General features: G+C 40.7%; 1 protein-coding gene across 1 annotated transcript in view; it reads left to right on the forward strand.

The window, feature by feature from the left end:
- The window catches only part of KLHL29 (kelch like family member 29), a 395213-nt gene that overhangs the window by 54336 nt on the left and 320492 nt on the right, over nt 1-20385 (forward strand). Inside the window, exon 2 of the mRNA XM_021391022.1 lies at nt 14920-15026. The gene's annotated coding sequence lies outside the window, so the exon portion shown is untranslated. The remainder of the gene's footprint in view (nt 1-14919; nt 15027-20385) is intronic.

A 20385-nucleotide genomic window follows, 5' to 3' on the forward strand; every position in this document is an offset into this window, starting at 1 on the left:
GAAGTCTTGAAAGCTTTTGGGTCAGATAGAGAAGAGCCTATGTGGAAGTAGCCTTTTAATCATATCAACACTATGGACATAATGAATATTGTCTGCTTTTGGTTGTGGTCTGCACATTAACCTGTACGCAAGTTTTAGGGTTTTTCAGTTTTATTATTTCAAAGAGAATTGCCTGAGCACACGGACACCACAAGTTTGTGTTTAAGTGCAATGAGGCTTTTCTAAAAACGCTTGTAAGTACTTCTGGGGACCTAAGTTAATCATGGTATTTAATGCCTTTAAGGCGATAAAGTTAGCCTCTAATGTCTTTCTCTTCCACTTGGTTGTCTGTTTCTAGTCTGTGACTGAGAAATAAACTTTTCTTGGTCTTATTCTCAGTGAATTGGTCCCAATACAGAAAATAATCCCTGAGCAACTGCTGGATATGTTGAAGTAATAATATTTTAAAAAGTGATTCTGTACAGCCAATACTGAAAAATATGACTTCTTGGGAAAGCTTAGAGAAAGATAAATGTAATAGCACTCAAGCATTTGTAAATATTTTAGTATATATTTGAGCTTTACATGTTTTTAAATGTCCACAGGTACTTCAATTGATTCTAGATAGCAGGAAGATGTCCAGGGATTTTTTTGTATAATTTCAGTGTGTTGTCCTTTCACTCATTATATTTTGAGTAAAAATTATTATGTATTGTTTAACTTTTTGTTTAAACCCTTATGTTAAATCTGAGTTTTAATATTATGATTTTTAAATGAAATCTGAAATTAATATATATTAATCCCACAAAACTGAGAAATATGTATTTTAATAATATTTGGTATGAATTTGATTATGCTTTCTCACGGGGTTATTACTTAAGGAAAAAGGAGAAAGTATTTTCCTGTCTTGTTAAGAGTGTTTCCATTTTAGTGGACAGCTAGAACTATTTCAGTTGTAGCCACTAAAAGTATTTCTTCCATAAATCAAAGAGTCATTTTAATGGACCTAATATTAGCAAACACAATTCCATTAACATTTAATATCATCTTTAAAGCATGAAGTTTCCATTTATCACCATTTATTATCTGGTTCTTTTAGGTTACTTTTTTCCCCCCTAACTTTTTAATATGGCAAATCAAAGACTATGCACTTGTATTCAGATACTGTTGCACTGGAAAAGTTTGCAGCTTCAGCCTAAGATGCATCCTTCCCCCAGCAGATTGCCTATCCCCTTTCCATTCACATCCTCTGACCAGCATGAGGTTTTGAGTGTATCTGGTGAAGCACATCAGTTCTGTAGCCTATGTAAGCATGCTGCAGCTATTCCACAGCATCCAAGAGGGGAAAAAAACGTCCAAGTGAGTTATGTAGAGGTAACGTCTTTTCCACCAGGAATTTGCTGTGTCTAGTTTCAGAGGGGAATGATGCTATGTTGAGCCCCGTCGTGGTACATGCAAGTATATGGCTATATGTTGTTTGTTCCCTCTCCTCATCCCCTTCAAGAAAGGAAAGACTTTTCCTTCCTTCAAAGAGGAAAAAAAACCAAAACCTCAAGACAGTAAGTCTAGCTTGCTTTTGTTCACCTCAGTTTATATCCTGGAGAAAATGGGCGTGGGGATATGTCAGCTTTTCTGCATCTGGAAAAAGAGTAGCGTACGTGTCCATGTGGAAGGCACAAAGCCAACATCAAATGGGCTAAGCTCTCAGCTTCTGAGGTCTCCTCTCTCGTATGCTGGTAACACCATTTCCTCCTTTCTGTCTGGCACTGCTGGAAGTTTTGCCATGAGCAGATCTATTGTTTCAAGAGTGCTTCAGTGGATTAAATATTCCATGTTTTAAACTGAATGGTTGGAGGAGGTTGTCTTTTTCTGAACAAAGAAAACCCAACAACAAAACCAAATAAACAAAAAATCCCAAACCCACAACCAAACAACTTTTGATCTCATGTTAGAAGTAATGAAAGTCAAGGCAGGCTTCATTAAGCAGTCTGCAAGAAACATTTTTGTTTTCAGCAGCCCCATTTACCTTGTGCTAATTTTCATCAGCATTCCAGGTAGACTCCTTAATGTACTACTAACCATTATTTTCTCACCTAGTTTTCCCAGTACTGACAGATAATAGATGATCCTATTACAAATAAATTTGACACTGCATCCATGAAAATGTGAAAATTGGAGTCTCTCATCATTATTTAAAATATGTGCTCACTCACTCAAATGAGGTATAAGAGTCTACTTTGGAGATAAAGTAGGCCAGATTGCTGGAAAGGCTGCTTCAGTGTCACACAGGTTAATGCAGATGTATTATGTATTTATATAGCCTATAGGAGGATAACTTTTTAGCAAATCATTTGGACTGAATGTGCACTTGATCAGGACCCTCATTAATAACCCATGGCGGTACTGTTCTCATAGTGAGAAGTTACCTTTGCAATCATAAAGATTAATTCTGGGGCTGTCTATTGTCGTTTGGGATAAAAAAATCCAAAGAAACAGATCAGTTATGGGTTGAGTGCTGAAGAGATTAGTTTAGAATAAGCTGTAGCTTGAGATCCTGCACTGTCCCCTATGTTTTGATTAGAATAGCCTTTTTCAGCCACAATTCTGGAAATGGGGACACCTCACCTCTGAAGGTGAGGGTGTGTGTTGCTTTTTGTTCTGTTGGTGTTTTTTTTGCTAAAGACTAAGCTGACTTTTTGCTAAAGTCAGCTGCCTAGCAAATGAAATGTCTGGAATGTGTGTTCACATGAGCTGCACCTCACTGAAGCCCTCATGCCAGAATGTGACCTCCATGCACAAAATACTGAAAATAAGCAACTTCTGGTTATCACATCAGGCCCGCTCTTTGATCTCACTTGCAATAATCCAGTCAGAAAGTAGTAACTAATGTGCTACAAATCCTACAGCCAGTAGAATTTTGTGTGAGGGAGGAAGTGGGGAAGTGGCTAAACATAGAGCAATTGCATTTCCAGGGAAGGGCAGCAAAGCTGTAAAGGATCTGGAGCACAAGTTGTATGAGGAGTGGCTGAGGGAACTGGGATTTTTGAGTCTGGAGTAGAGGAGGTTCAGGGGAGATGGCATTGCTCTCTAAAGCTCCCTGACAGGAGATCGGAGCGAGGTGGGGGTTCAGCCTCTGCTCCAGGTAACGCTAATAATAGGTAACAGCCTTAACTTATGACAGGGGATGTTCAGGTTGTATATTAGGAAAAATTTATTCTCAGAAAGGGTGGTGATGCATTGGCACAGGCTGCCCAGGGAGGTGGTGGAGTCACCATCCTTGGAGGTGTTCAAGAAAGGTGTGGATGTTGCACTGAGTGACATTGTCTAGAGCATTGACAGGCATGGGTTGATGGTTGCACTAGATGATCTTTAACGATCTTTCCAACCGTAATGATTGTATGATTCTGTAGTAAAGAATACTTCTACCTGTAACGTTATTTCCCTTTTGGTGTATCACCAGGAAACAGTGCAATAGAAATTCTTTGCAGCACAGACATCTTTGGTTGATTTGTGTTGAATTGTGGTAAAGCCTCAGTAGCTTCCACAGAGGCCTTGAACATCTCTGAACATGAGCTGTTGCAGGTGTCACAGTGAAGCAGTGTTAGGCCTTTACCTTGGCATCGTGCTCTTGTAGCGTGGCATTGAGGTTGTATGGCTCTTGGTGTTCGGAGAATCTCTGGACTGTGCGTATGGCAAATGAGGACCATAAAAGAGGATGCTGAGGAAGAAGAATGTGAGTGGAGGTACTGATGGAATTTAGAGCTTGTCCCTGGAAAGCATATTGCCAGAGAGCTGGAGCTATAGGGAAGACTTTTGTACTAACTCTGGCATCACCCTCAAGGTCTGAGGATAAAGCAATGGAAGTAAACGGCAGAATCCCTTCAGCTGGAGCATGTTCATTGTGAATACTGCCAATGTGAAGAAGTAGATATGCAATAGGCTTATTCAGAGTGTTTGATGACAGGATGCAGGACACTGCCTGGGGCTGTAAGGCAAATAACAGTAGTCTTCTCCATGGGTGCTATTTAATTTTTTCTTTTAAATGAATACCTTTCTGACTATGCTGGTGCTGCCTTGCAACACAAAAGCAAGCTCTCTGCTATCTGTGTTGCTGCTGAAGTCGGACGTAGTTCAGTTTGAGCTATACATAGGTGTTTCGAGGGAAGCACTGCTATTCTCCATGTGCAGTATTTGTGTCTCTCAAAATATCATGAGGATGTTAGTAACTTAATGACATGAAATGACCTGCTCTCATGCCTCAACGAAGTAGTTGTAGGAATACTGTCCACCAAGTATATTCTTCCCTCTACTCTGTGCTGGTGTGACCTCATCTGGAGTACTGTGTACAGATGTGGAATCCTCAGCACAGAGACACAGACATGTTGGAGTGCATCCGGAGGAGGGCCACGAAAAGGATCTTAGGGGTTGAAATGCTTCCCCTACAGGGACAGACTGAGAACAGGGGCTGTTGAGCCTGGAGAAGAGAAGGCTCTGAGGAGACCTGAGGGCTGCCTCTCAGTATCTAAATGGGAGCTATAGGGTTGTAAGGAAGAAGAAGACAGACTCTTCAGCAGGGTCTGTTGTGATAGGACAAGGGGAAGTGGTCTCTAACTAAAAGAAGGGAGATTTAGACCAGGAAAGGTTGGTGGTGGTGGTGGTTTTTCTTGTTGTTTGTTGGGTTTTGTGGGTTTTTTGGTGGTGGTGGTGTTTTTTTTACAGTAAGGGTGATGAAGCACTGGAACAGGTTCCCAAAGAGGTGGTGGATGCCCCATCCTTGAAGACATTCCAGATCAGGCTGGATGGGGCTCTGAGCACTCTGATCTAGCTGTAGGTGAACCCACCTGTTCATTGCAAAGGAGTCGGACTAGGTGGCATTTAAAAGTCCCTTCCAATTCAAACAATTCTATGATTCTATGAAGTGTCATTGATAAAGCTATCTGGGAAGAGCTGGGGGTAGTGCTGTTCTGGGGTCCCAGTCATGACTGGAGGTACGCGATTGCCAGGAAGATAGGAATCCTATAGGGAAATGCTTTCCCTCCATTCACCTTGCATGCCAACATCAGAATCTACTGACTTTTCTTAGGGAAAGTTAGTTATCACGCTACCCAGTGGTGAAAGTTTCTCAGCACTGTATGTAAAGAATCTAAAACCAATGTTTTTAAGTAACTTAATTCTTAAATTAAATCTCGGAGCTCAGTTTGAACAGCACGATTGCCTCACTCAGTTGAATAAATTCTGTGACAGTCATACATGCTAAAATCAACAATTAACATCAGGAGAACAAATTCTTGCTGTGAAGGAATTACTTCTTTTTCTAATTATTCTCAAGGAATCAAAAGTTTGATTGACAGTAACCTGCTCACCTCCCACACTTCCTTTTCTGTCTTTACTTGCTTTTTCCCTTTCACTAAAGGGGATCTTTTGTAATCCATCTGTTTGTTTTGCTGTGTCTTTGGGGATGACAAATTAAGCTACAGATCTTTTTTTAGTGTTGTAATTACAAGTTGGAGAGAACAGTTTGAGAGCTCCACCATGCCAATGGGCTGCTGGGGGTCAGCTCTGGAAATCTGATTCATTGCTTTGGAAAAGCGGTCAAAATCTGTGCCTCAAAGGTGTGAGCTTTTGAGCCTTGTCATTCTAATATTGATTTAGGATGTAATAAAATGGGACTGCTGATAAAGGATCGAGCAAGAGAAATATAATTAGTGCCAATCAACATGAGCTTATGGAAAATAAATCCTGTCAAGGTAACCTGATGTCTATTAGGTGTTTTTAATGCATTTGCATGTTTAGATTATAAAGGTAAGATTTGTTATTTATGGCTTCTACAAGACATTTGACTTAATAACATAGTTTTGATTAATTTGACATGGCATATGTGAGGGATGAAACTGAGTTTTCTTGGCTTCAGCCTTTTAAGGTTCGTGTCTTACTCTAAGCTAGTCATCCTTGACTTTCTGTGAAGTTGCTGGAGAGCAGAGAAAGTCATTGCTGCACTCTGAGTTGACACCAGAGGAATGTGATCTTGCAGGACAAAGCTCGAATGTCTTCTTCAGCAATTTGTGTGTACATCTATAGGAGAACTACAGAGAGGCTGTGCTAAATCTAGGTCTGACCCTACTGCAGATACACCCAGAGTATTGTGTTCAGTTCTGTTGGCAGCTCAAGGAGGATGATGGTGGTTAGGGGTGGAAGAACATGACTTCAAGCCTCTGGGTTTTCTTGCAATCATTTATTATCCTAATCAAAGTGAAGGAAAGAACTGATTAAGTTCTTTCTATGGGAAACTTTAGGAAAGTAAGATTCTTCAGCCTGTTGAACAAACATATAACAAGATTTCTTGTCTAGAAATGAAAGCCAAGAAAATTTGCAATAGGAAACAAAAACCAAATAGATTTTGACAGCAGGGATAATTTATCAGTAAACCTTTTACCAACGCCCCCGAGACATATCTAGAAATTTGGTGATCGTGACTGCACTTTTTTTTTTTCTTCCTGAACAAGGCAAGAAATTGAGTCTTGTGCCTTATAATTTCCAGCAGGATCAGCCTAAGGCCACAAAGGGACTGCTAGGGTTATCTAGTCAGTAAATAGTGCGGTGGTCCCTGGGAATAGAATAGGGCTCCCCTGCTCCGTGTTGAAACTGCCATTGTGAAGTGAGTCAGAGAACATGGAGACTGTAATTGGGGAATCAGAGGTGATACCTGTCAGTCTTCCTAGTAACTCCTTTAGGTAGATACTCAAAGCTTTGAAAACCTTCCAGAGATGTAGAATGTTATTAGCTGTACCGCACCATAGCAGCGTTCTCACCTTGGCTGTATTTCTTCCTCTTCCAGACTACTTTGCTCTTAAATATTGCATAACAGTGTTGCCTTTTCTTGAGGTATATTGGTGTTGACTCATATCCTAAGCAAAACTATTTCTTCGCTTTTTTGAGCACAGGCTGTTCTTGATATTGTGACTCCCTTCTCATTTCGCAGTATTAAACCTAACAGAATGATGATTTTGTTTTTTTCCCTCCTCCCTGCTGTCACTGGTACAGTGTGAACAAGTGCATTTCATGTTGTCTGCAAGGTTTCATGTAAAAGCAGAATTTTCTTGGGCCCTCCTTCTTACAGCTGCTGTCCTGACTCTTGCTCCTGTCTACTCCTGTCCTGATCTCCAAGACCTCCCCCATCTACCAGCATTCCCCCAGCACTACAAAACACATGGTGTGGCTGTGCTCGCATCGCCCACTGTTCCTTTTGTTACCTGATTCCCCCAAAATACACAAACATCTGCACGTGGCAAAACAATAGGTTTGTTCTGTTTCAAAGGTTTCTGTTGTTTTATTTATTTTGACAAAGATCTGGAGAAGGTTTTGAACCACAGGGAGCTTGTTTATGATGTCAGAGCAGTTGAGTTCTTTTCAGCCTAAAATGCTTCAGTGCTTTTAATGATAGTCTCTCCAGCTGCTTCAGCGAGGCAATGGAGTTGGGAAGATATGTTAGTCAAACTGTCCTAAAAGTTTCCAGCCTTTTAATTCCAATGCCTTCAAATCATTGTAGAAAAAGGTATTTTGCCAGTCTTTACTTCAGTAAAGAAATAAAAAGCCTTTCAACACATGTACTTGCCTATTACCTTCATCAAATCTCTAGCAAAGCCAGTGGACTTCAATGACTCCTGAGAAGCTGACTCCACTTTAAGGAAATCTACCTCTTTTACAAGACTGTATGCATTTGTCTTCAAAGAATCCTCACTATTCAGGTGAACAATTTTGAACTACACATTGCAGATGCATTAGAACTCAGCATTCATTTGAATAAGCGGTCTTTTCAGCAGTCTTTTTTACATGTGAATATTTTGCATATCTCTTTTGAACTCTACACATCTCAGCACCTTTCCTTGAGCTTTTCCCGGGGAATAAAAATTAAATAAACTTAGAATGAGTAAGAAATTCCTATTTGCATCATCATTCATCTGCTTGTAAGTCTTGCTACAGAATACCACATAAATTAATGCTGTCTGGATAATGTAATTCTATGTTTAACATGGCTCAGGAAAAGGATAGTGAAGTGAATTCTTAGAACATGGGTTCCTAAAGTGTCTGTCTGCATTTTCTTCAGCAGTTTTGTTCAGGTAGGCTGGTGTAACTTCAAGCATCAGCTCAAGGACATTTGAAGAAAAAGATGAGATGCGATAGGCTGCCGATGCTGAAAGTCTGATCGTCCGTGTGTATAGATTTGTGCGTGTTAATGAGCTGTGATCTTTGTATATCTTGCAAAGTTTTAAAGGATTTTTGAAAAAAAAAAAAAAAAGATTGAATGTCTGTGAAGTATCTTGGCAAACTTTGCTGTAATTGCTCATTTCATTTGAGTTTGCAAAAATAACTTTGTGATCTGATATTTTTAATAGCATATTTCACTGTTTCCTTTTAAACTTCGAAGTGACATCTTTGTTTTCCCCTTTTAAAGAGCAGCATAATCCAGATGCCTGTCAAAAGAGTTGTTGATGTAGCATTTATGAGTAATCCTTCTGTTTGAGTTTTTTGTTTTGTCAGAAATGTTTGCCAAGCTCTTATAAAGCTCCCCATGAATATTATTGATGCATACTTCCTTTTAAAGAAGTGATTAGCCATGCAGGAATTCAAACTGAACAGTCAGTTCTAAAGCACAAATGTTTTCTCAAAAGCTACGTAATGTCATGGGAGGAGTTAATTTGTCTGTGTAAAGGAAGAGAGGGGTACCGAGCTAAAATTATCCTCTTTCCCTTAACCCAGCTGAACTCTTTGCTGAAGCAGAGGTCAGCATTCTAGTTTGGGAGACTTTTGAAAAAGTGTTACACTGCATAACCTCGAGGTTACTGTCAGTCTGTCTAAATCTTTGATGGAGAGATGTTAATAGTTCCCGGCCTTCTTTCAAAGAGTTGAGTGCAATTGCGAGAAATGTAAGAGGAGGAAAACATACTGAGTAGTCTTAGGAATGAAAATTTTGAGCCCAGAGCTGCTAGGCAGTAAATCCAGTGATGGTGCCATTAAAATATTTATATAAATAACTTGCACATTAGGCACGTGTACATTCTCTGCTCTGGTCATCCTTCTTGGGTGACAGCTCAGTGGCTATTGCATGAATTCTTTCAGACGATAGTGATAACTGACAGCATTGCCAGGTTTTTTCCAAGCACTTCAGGATCCTCTCAGCTTGCAGATCTTCAGCAGTCTCCAGACTTTGCAGTGTTTTAGTTAGTAGTTGGCTGGTGGGAAAATGAGAGTTCTGTAAATTGTTTAGTATGTCACAGATTAGGGTCAACATACATAATAGTATCACTGTACAGAGCTGTCACCCTTCCCTGTAAGGATGGTGAAGTCAAGTGGGGCTTTGAAAATATATGTATCCTTCAGTTTCAGCTCTGTATAAATGTTACTTTCTGCTTCTGTCACAGCCTGCAACACCTGGCTGTAGCCCTGCTCAGTTGCAGAGCCTACATAGCTTCTCATGGAATCTCTAATTGTTCCTTTTGCAGATCACTTTCTCAGTGTGTGGCAACATTATGACAAAAGGTGATAGCAGGCATTCTGGAGATTGTCCTTGGTAGAGCTGGAACAGGTAAATACACCAAAGGCAGTGGGACAGCACAGCTGGTAGACCCCAACCCATGCAGCACTGAGAGTGCTGAGTGTATCAGCCCATCCCTCACTCTGTGCCTGCAGGTACTTCCCAGCCAGCTGGATTATTGCTAAGCAAGATGGCCAATTTTTGATTTGCCACATGTAATGCTGATAAGAACCCTCCTTTTGCTGCTTACGAAACCACTTAGCCTGCCTTGTGTTTATATTGGAGTCTTTTTTTTTTTCCCTCAGATTTGCTTTCCTTTCAAATTTGCAAAGAGCGTGCTCCACTTGTGCTTCCCTCAGTTTCTTTCCCTTTCATTGCCTGCTGCCCCACGCTGTAGCATGTGGCATGGGGGAGGATGTTTGCAGGGCAAAGCAGCCTGTAAAGGGCATTTTTAAAGCGCTTTCTGCTTCCCAGTTGATCTGTAGCTTGTCTGCAGAGGCAGCCTTTTGTAGAAGATTTTTGTGTGAAACCTTTTCTGATTAATGAACCTAAAATAATATTCTCCATGACCTTAGTTTTCATAGAATCATCCAATGGCTTAGGTGGGAGGGAGCCTCAAAGACCACGTAGTTCCAATCTCCCTGCCATGGGCAGAGTTGCAGACCATCAGATCAGACTGCCCAGGATCCCATTCAGTGGCCTTGAATGCTTCCGGAGATGGGGCACACACAACCTCTCTGGGCAGCCTGTGCCAGCACCTCACTGCCCTCTGAGTAAAAGATTTCTTCCTAACATCTAACCTAAAACTCCCCTCTTACAATTTAAAGCCATTTCCCCTTGTCCTGTTGCTATTAAACTATGTAAAAAGTTGGTCCTCCTCCTGCTTGTAAGCTCCCTTCAAGTACTGGAGCAGTGCAGTGAAGTTTCCCTGGAGCCTTCTCCAAGCTAAATAAGGCCAACTCCTTCAACCTTTCATCATAAAAAAAGGTGCTCCAGCCCTTTGATTATATTTGTATCCCTCCTCTGGACCCGTTTTATCCTTCTTGCTTTCCAAATACTCTTCCAGCTGTGAGCAAGATGTTGAAGGCAAGTGGTGCATGGCATTGTTGCTGAGATGGATGCTGTGTGCTTTGCATCGAGGAGCTGAGAATCAGACCCATGGGGTTCCTGGGCTGTACTTTCCAGGGCTTTGCATAATGCAGAATAAACAAACCCAGAGACCAGCTTCAAACTGTTTTCTTTACACTTTGTTTTTCTGCACAAAGAAGCCCACTGCTCCGGCAAGGAAAACGTTCTTGTTGAACCCTTAATTTTGCCAGTTCTTGCTCATAATCTTTGACTTCACTCTGAAGTTATTGCCTTTCATTCTACTTTTCCCTATGTTTTGGAAGCTGTTTGACGTGCTCATGGCAGTTGTATCGCAGCAGACAAGTGCTTGCTAATGCTCTCCTGCTTGCCTTCTTATTTTCCCAGTTCTGTAGATGCCTCACAAAGTACGGCAGATCTCTTGTTTGCCCCAGGAAGGCTCTTTGATTTTTCCAAGTTTCCTTTCATTACAGTATTGAGTTGCCAAATATTGCTGTTTGCTCTATATCGTATATGATGCTGTTTAAATCTGTACGCTTCTCACACCTTGTGCAACTCTTGGTAGATAAGCTGGTCTGTGCTATTGCCTTTTATAGGGCATCTGTAACAGCAAAGCTCCAAAAGGCAGTTTTTCCTGCATAAGAAAACTGTTTTAACTTGATATAATGCAAAGTCATTCTCTCCCTTACTGCTCTTTGGGATTTGGGAACTTATAATTCACTTCTTAAAGTGTGATGAGGCAGGCTTTAAACTGAAGGCCTTGGGGAGTGGGTCCAAAATGGCAGTGTTGCACCATTGCAACCAACTGGGTAATAAGCCAGGCCAACCAGAACAATGACAGACATTCCTTAACTGCCTGCAGTGATGTGAGCCAGACCGCCAGCCACCTCCCTCTCTACTTGGCCCTGGTGAGGTCGCATCTGGAGTAATGGGTCCAGTTCTTCTCAGTTCAAGAAAGAAAAGGATCTTGTAAGAGGGAGTCCCGTGGAAGGCCGCAGAGATGATTAGGGGCCTGGGAATCTCCCTTGTGAGGAAAGGGGACTGTTCAGCTGGCAGAAGAGAAGACTGAGCCAGGGATCTTACCAACACTTCTAAGCATCTGATAGGTGGGAGTCAAGAGCATTGTGCCAGTGGTACAGTTTACTTTTACGTAAGATCCAAACTTGCTTTTCATTACCTGGGTCTTTTAAGCCTGAGACATCTCTGATCATTACATTAGTTCACAAAGACGCTTCTGTCAAGGTGGGTGAGTTCACACCAATTTCCTATACCTTGTAGCTTCCTGGTAGTTCTGTCCCAAAGGAGGGGCTGCTGACATCATGAAAGTTGCTACAGTAATGGAGTATCTGAAGCAGATGTCTGGTTTCCAACAGGTTACCTCTGGTCGTTTTAATTTAGATGCTTAGATGCTACATAGGATATATGATTTGTCCATTTTGAGGTTGTTAGGCTACTAATGGGCAAATGTAGGCCTCTGTAAGGTACCTTCAGCTTCTGAAATACTGAGGCAGGGAAGTGAAGCTTTACCTTCAAAGCTAGCAAAAAAGAGGGAGCACCTGTTGGTGTGGATGTTTAAAGACTATATGTCTGCCTCTTCCAGTTTCAGTATTCATAATAGTGGTTCTGAGCTGGCTGACAGGTGTTGTTCTCCTCCCTCTCCCTCACTGTGTACCCCAGTTAAGTTTTGATAAGGTCGAAATCCTTTCCTATTAACAGCCAAGCTTATCTAAAGCAGAGAAGCAGGGCAGAGAAGCCACCCAAAGCCTAGTAAATAAAGTAAATAACGTATGTTAAACAGTAAAGACCATTAATCCTTTCTTTGTGTTGTCCCAAGTAATAATTTTGACTCCTCTTTAGGACTGCGTGTCCAGGAGTAAAGAAACAGATTTTGAACCTAAGCCTGTCTTTGTGTACCATTTTCATGGTGACGGATTATTCCTTTTCTTGCTCCATTTTCCTTCTGAGCCTTTCTTCAAACGTCCCGTATCCAGCTGTGAGGTCTGTTTCTCTTTTCCCTATGGCACTGCCATCTAGAGTCTACAGTCATGCTTTGTAGATGTTCCTCATGTCTTTCACTTTTGAGGTAGGAAAGAAAAAGGTTTCCTTCATGTAAAACTGCCATTGGTGTATCGGACTAGTCCTCTTCCTTATCACAAACCCATTTTATTTTATTTTTTGCTGTCAAAGGTTCTCCTTCAGTTCTGCGAAGTCTGTGCTTGCTCTTGAACAAGTCCTGAGATGACTTTGGGAAGTGAATGTTTCCCTAGGGAGATCTTCCATGCTGCCGTGGCCCGGTGTTGCCCTTGAAGAGTATGGGGTAACTGTGATGTGGTGATTCACTACGCAAAGGAGAAATTACTCCCTTGAGTTGTTTCTGTCCTTTCCATAAACTTCTCTGTGAAAACAGCGCTCTTTCTGAAAAACAGAAAAACAAACCAAACCAAAAAAAAAAGCTTCTATTTTTGTTGGAGCTTTTTCAGGCAGTTCATGCGGAATTCTTTAAGCATGTCGCAAAAGTCAGAAATACTTTGTTGAAATGTCTCAACAATGTGTTTGAGCAGCATTATATAAATGAATAGACCAACTATTTAGAAAGCCTTAACTCCAAAATGAGTCTAACCCTGTAAACAAAGCAGCTAACGAGGAGAATGCAGCTCTTTATGACAAAGAAGACAGGAATGATGGGGATAACGCAGTCTAGACACTTCTTTTTGTGTGCCTTCCCAATCCTTTTATGTGTTTGTTGCTTGTACTATCTTGCGTTGCATTTTTGAGAAACTAACCTTGCAGCTGGCTAGTGCTTGGGAAGGGATCTGATTTTTCTGCATGAAACGGACTAAAAATTGTGAATGATTTTGTCTGTTTGCTTTTTGAGATTTCTTTTGGGATGTCAGCAGGCCCCACTTTAAAGTTTATCTTTTATTCCTTTTTGTAACGGTACATGCAGTCAGCTCTCATTACAGGTATTACAGGTCATTCATTACAACATGAGCTATTTGATCAGCTCATCAAGCTAAAGTATGCTTCATTTACAGAACTATATAAGCATCTATCAGTTCTATTAAACTCTTCTGAAGGAATTTATCATGGCCCAGTGGAGCTCAGGGCTTCACAGACCCTCAGAGTGACCTTGGATGCGTTGTGTCGTCCTTCTGTTTCCTGTTACTTTGTTGTCTTCACCATTCCTTTGAACCATGAGCTTCTCAGTGCTCAGCCAGGATTGGACTTTCACAGGGGAATGGCTTATTATTATATATATATGGGTTTTTTTGGTCGGGCTATTTGAATGTAGCAAGAGTCATACAAATATTCCGTAATAATGTACTAGCAGGACAGGGAGGTGTCTTCCAAGAGGTTTTGCATGGTAAACTTCCTACAGCTTGCAGGTAGGATTAGTGAAGTATTGCTCTACCAACTCAAAATACGCAGTGTTCTAATTACACAAAACATTACGTTTATATAAAATGAAAGAAGCTTAAGCTGAGGTAATGAAAGAGAAACCCTGATTACAGTGAACTTCCCTTGAACAATGCAAACTTAAAAGTAGCTTGTATCAGCTCGTTTATTCATCTGTATCTCTCGTCATTGTAAGAATCTTCTTCATAGAGCCAGAAACTCCAGAGCTAAAAATGTGAAATCAATAGATACTGTTATACCCACTCAAAAATAAATAAATAAATAAATACAAATTCTATTGATTTGCAGATAATGACAGCAGTTCATTCTTGCAGGATTACATTCCACTTCCCGTCATGGAGATTACTCCCGTATATATTAGATTTGAGATGGAGAACATAGGTATAAAACTGCTTTGCTTTAATGAATAGTCATTTTACTCTGGGCACTAAAAGGAGATATATTTCTTTAAATTTATCTCTTGGGATTTTTTTTACTTCATGGGCAAACCCTGCGTTACCAAAGTCTTAGAACGCTATTAAACTTTTAAATAATCTTGTATCGCCTCATTCTTGCGAGTGCTTGAACTTGTCCTCTCTTTGATAGCAACTAATTAAGCAAAATATCGTGCTCTTCCTGCTCTCCTCCACGTCCTTGATTAGAGGGTTAACACTGTGTTATCACGGGTATTAGATGCTCTTTACTAAACCCTAAGAATCCAGCAGCATCGAACTCCCCATGCTTCATAGCAGATTTCTGTCACCTTCAGAGGATTAAATTCTCCATGCCGATCATGGTGGCATGTACCATCTCCTGTTCTGCAGCTGTTTTTTTTCTTCTCCTCTCGCTCATTTAAAGGCTATTCTTACAAAGCCTAGGTGACTTCATCTTTGTGTATTAACATAATTCTCCTCTCCTCTTTCTAGGTAATCTGGCTTCCCAGAAACCTCCTGCTAAATGCAAGGATTTGCTGTCCTGTTTACTGACTGTTACACCTGAGGCTGATTTTGATACAGATTCTGGATATCATAGGGTAAGTGTGCTGTTATCTGTTCCTTTTGCATTTTAATTTTCCTTTTATGCTCTCTTACATGAACGTAGTTTGGGTTATGCATTCAGTGACTGCAGCAAATCCCTGTCAGAGCATGTGCAATTGTGCATCTGTATTACACTAGAAAAAGATGTAGGAGACTGAGTGCTAGTTCTAAAACCTGATCAAGGATGTATGAATTGGGTTGTGTGGCTGCAAGAGAGAGTAGAGTTCGTCTCCGCAGACTCAGAGTTTACATCTTGTAAAAGTGCAAAAAGGTGTAAGCCACTTTGAGTGCAGTGATCACTTGGAGTTTTAAGCTACAAAATGTACTTACGTGTTAGTATTACAAACAAAACATTCCTTATTACATAAACACAGTTATAAATACCAGTGAAGTTTGCAAAATTGTGTGTGCAAATAAAAAAAAGTCAGATTAAAGGTTGCTTGGTTTTCCGTAAAAAAAGAAGAGAAAGAACTGATTTCCTCTTCTACTCAGTTCTATTATGCACATCAAAGTGGAGACTTCAATATTGACTTCATCAGTGAGTGTCTCCCATAGGACATTTTACCTTTCAGCTGCTAGGGGGAGTGTAGCTTGGTGGATGCGGATTTGGGTTTTCTATTTTTGTTCTTCCTTACAACGTTGATCCTCTGTTGCTGCCTTCTCTTTCAGCCTGCTGCTTTACTCATCTTACCCCTTTCCTAGCTTATTTCCCCAATCTTCTTTGTGTGTTTCCCTTCACAGAGCTAAGCCTGACCCTTGATGCTGTATGACAGCTCTCTTGGCATCCTTTGATCACATTCTGGCTTCTCCCAACCAGATATTTAGAACTGTTGGTTAATTCAGGCTTAAAAGTGCTTCTGGAGATCGTCCAGTCTGACCTCCTGCTGGGAGCAGCGTCCCCCAGGTTGCTCAGGGCTGCACATGGTTGGGCTTTGAATATCTCCAAGGGACGGAGATTCCAAAGCCTCTTAGGGCCCCTGTTCCTATGTTTTACCATCTCATGAAGGATATTTTCCTCATCTGTCATGAGAATTTTTATTATTGCAGCTCCTTCTTTCTTGTATCTCTCCACGCTTTCAAGAATAGGCTCACTCTTTGCACTGTTCCGTTAGTAACTGGAAACCATAGTGTGATCTCTCCCCCCTGCTTCATGCTTGGTGCTCCAGTCACCAATACCCTCCACCTATCCTGGAGAGCTCACAAGTGCTGCATGGATGGATAGGACCACCTCCCTGGACCTGCCAGCTGTCCTCTTGCTAACACAGCCCAGGAGGGATACGCTTTCCACTTTGTGTCAAGACAACGAAGTCCTCTTTTCTTTTTTAATTCTCTAATTTTAATCTGTTTAATCCTTTTTGCACACTGTTGTGTAGTTGTTATTTACAGTGCGTGCTGTTCCCTCTCGATGTTCCTTATTGAACACCTCAGCATCCCCAACACATCTGGACCATAACCTTTCTGGCAGCCTCTTCCCATAAATAGGTTTGTAGTACACCCATGAAGACTGTTTATAAGGTGTATTTCCCTGAGCAACTAGCTTACAGATTTCAGTGCAGCTTTGATAATTCAAAAATGTTTCTTAATTCCTATCATTAGTTTGTTCGTGGTAAAACAGGAAATTGTGTGTATGCTTGAGTGTGTATAAGTATGTACAGGAAAGTTTATTTAATCTCTTTCTCTGTGCTACCAGTACAATATCGTAAATAGTGTATATAATAATAGAAAAATGAAATTGTTACTTGAAGTTGAGCCTGAATTTTGAATAAGGCTTTTATTTTATATTCCTTCTTTGTTCCGGCGTGTGTGTGTAATGCTGTAAACTGAATATACCAACAGCTGTAATTGTCTCGCAGTCGTAGTAAAATCAAATGTTCTCTAAATAACTTTTTTTTAGTAGCCCTCACAATGAATACAGTGTTGTTTTTCCCTATGTTTTCCTGGGGTATATATGTTGTGAGATGTCCCTGTTCATTGCTGGGGAGTTGGACTAGATGGCCTTTAATGGTCCTTTTCCAACTCAAACAATTCTATGAATACTGCCCCAGCCTTGCCTTGACATGCTGTTTAGATGGTCCTTGGGGAAGGGAGCTGTGCTCCAGCAGGCTTTGCTGCCTTGTTCATTTATAAATGGACAACAGAAAGCAGCAGGAGGACATCAGAATTTCAGTGCTTAGACCATAATTATTGGTGTAGCCAGGGTGGCTGGAGCTCACGTACAAGTTCTTTCCTTGATATCTGCTGAGAAGGGGAAGGCAGAAATGAAAGCATTGGGCAGGCAGGTGGAGTACAGAGGGTTAAACATATGGAGCTGGGGGAAAACAGTGGAGTGGAAAATAGGTAAGAGAAAAGTAGAGAGGAAAAAAAAAAAACAACATATGGAAAGTGGATGAAGATTTTAACTTGTAACATAGCATTTTGTTTTTAATTTAGAGAAAGGTTGTCCAACTGATGAAGAGGTACTTACACTAGAGCAACTCATATGGTGATGAGTGACAGTTTAATTCACTTTCTGTGGTGGGGAACGTCTAGCAAATCTGGCTTGATATGTTGCAGCATTGCATAGTTCAAATCAATACAAAACGCTGAGTATAGCCTTAGCCTGAATATCAGCTTATTGTACAGTTATTGTATCAGATTATGGTATTTCTCTGGGTGTTTCTGGTATTATGTCTGTCATCTACTTGGGAGGAAAAAACCAACAAAACTGACCAACAACTCTCTTCTCTTTGCTGGAGCTAATTATCACAAATAGTTGCCTTTTGTAGTTGGAAATGACCTGCCTGTTGTGTCCAGGCTTACCTCATCAAGCTTTCTGCTGTGGGTTGAGAAGTTATTCAAAAGTGCCTTGGATTCATGGGTGAACATTGTCTGCTTCTAGAAATGAGCTGCCTGTAGGAGTAGCACTCTTGTCTGTCTTACCCATTTGAGGATATTCCCAGCTCAGCTTCCCCCCTTAAAACATTTTAACTTGCTTATTCTTCTGAAGAGTGTGGAAGGTATTTATGTATGTTGGCCATAGCCCTATATAGCGTGACAATCGCGTACTGTTGCAATCTCTGTGTTCTAACTAGGGAAGTATTTAACCTCTGTTGTTTCTGGCTCAGACTAAATCAGCTTTCACCATATGCAGCACCTCATATGAAAATGTGGGGGGGAGAGGAATCTGAAATGAAAGGAAAAAGTTGAGAGCTGTTACCATGATGCGGTTATTTTAGCAACAGCGGGCCTCTCAGAACAGCAGCTTGATTGCTTTTCTGAGTGTTTCTTACAAGGAATGAGGGTCAGGAAGATATGTAAACTCAAACCAAGACCTCTAACGACCACACGCATTCAGGTGCTTGAACAGAATGATTGTGTTTTGCTTTTCATTCTTTGTAGCTTTAGGTGGGTTAAAGCAAAGATTGCAGTCTGTTCCATTCCCCTCTTTTCAGGAGAGAGCAAGCTGAATGAAGTAGAATTTGTTACTCATAGAAGTCCAGGGTCATACTTTTCGTATGAATTTCTGATAAGCTTTGGGATGAAGCAAAGAAACCTAGGAATAACCTCACTTGTATTTGTATGATATTCATAGAGTAACTTAGTTAGGGAGGGACCTCAGGAAGTCATCTTGGCCAACCTCCTGCTCAAAACAGACCATCTTCAGAGTGGAGCAGGTTGTTCAGTGCTATGGTGGTGTCCAGGCGAGTCCTGAATATCCCTGAGGTTGGAGGCTCGACAGCCTGTGCTGGTTGGTGAAGCACTCACTGATTTTTCCTTCCTTATATCTATAATTAGATTTTCCCTTATTGCAACTCATGCCTGCTGCATCTCGTTTTACTGGTCAACCACCACGTCATTGACAGTGGGAGATCTGAGAGATCTCTTGATAAAGGTCTCAGGTAATGTTTGTCAAGCACATGTGCATCGGGAAATCCTTGTTGTGTATGTTTGTTTAGTCCATTTAGCATCTAGATTGGAGTATTCTTTCTAATGCAGCTCTGATTTAGCTTCTCTGCTAATGTCAGGGAGCAGGGTGGAGGGGGGCATAGGCAATATTAATGCTATCATCTCTATAGGCATTGACAAAAATATCTCTGTTCTTCTCCGCCTATAGATGATGCATGCCAGGTAGGCTGGAATTTACTCACAGAGCTTGGGGTTTGGTATTGTTTTTGTTCTGCCACATCCACCTTCATGCTTCAGCTTCCATACCATTAAAACAGTGATTATATATTCTTATTCACAAGAGTGCTGTTAGTTCTACAGTAACTGTTCAATGCTTTTAACTCCTTGGGAGAAAACTGCTACAAAAAAGGCAGAAATACTTATGTTTATAGCATAAAATACACGCCCATAGTTACATAGGGATATGTTAACTCCATACTCTTAGAAGGCTGCTTTTAAACAGAGTATACTTTTGTAGTGTGTTGTGTTACCATATAAATTAGATGCTTTTATTCACATCGCTTGTTGGAAACGGAAGGAGATACACACGAGGGTTGCTAGGGCTCCCTCATTTTTCACTTTCAAGACAGAGAAGTAGAAACAAAGCTTAGAAACTTGTGATTCTTTTAAAAATTAAGTCCTTTCATAGAAGTAGTCAAATATTTTTTTGTCAGCTCTAATAATAATGAGTTTTTGGTGCCGGGATGAGCGATAATTGTGAGTGGCAAAAACTCATCAGAACATTGTTGCTCAGATTGCAGATTTTATTAATCGTGAAAGAAATTACTCACCTAGGAAGGCTATTTTATAAGTGCTCATTTACATGAAGGCTTACCCTCTATTTTATTTGCTTTTAAAAAAAATTATCCCAAACTTTGTTCTCACCTTCAGAATCTTGATTATTTCGTTCTTCCCACCCAGTTTGCAATAAGGTCATCAGTGTTCCTGCTTATCAATGCCAATCATTTTTATCCCTTTTCTCACAAATGTATCTAAGTACTTCTTGGATTTATTCCAACAACTGAGTTCCATGCATCTCTCCTGCACACATCTTGTACAGTTAAACAAGACGCTGATCTTTAATGAATGACTTCTTAGGTAGATGTGTTGTTTGGCCCTTTACATGGTTCAGACCTAGCGAGGTGCTGGGATGTGTGGATGTAAATTACATTTTCATCCATTTTTCCCCACTTGTTTTATATTGTTTTCAATTTGAGCCTTGACTTAAGAAAAGAAATTGAATGCAGTTAGTCAGTGAGACTGCTCTGTGAGCTTAAAGCAAGGTACAGACTGAAGTACCTCTTTAATTGGGGCATTAGATGGTAAATTCTGCAGTGTATGGGCACAGCCTTTGCATGTTTCTGCTGCAGAATTCATACACAGAGCAGTGCTGCAGCATGAATATTCAGCAGTTGCCTGCCTTTTATTCCT

Source organism: Numida meleagris, chromosome 3, assembly GCF_002078875.1.
Source record: "Numida meleagris isolate 19003 breed g44 Domestic line chromosome 3, NumMel1.0, whole genome shotgun sequence".
NCBI lineage: Eukaryota > Metazoa > Chordata > Aves > Galliformes > Numididae > Numida > Numida meleagris.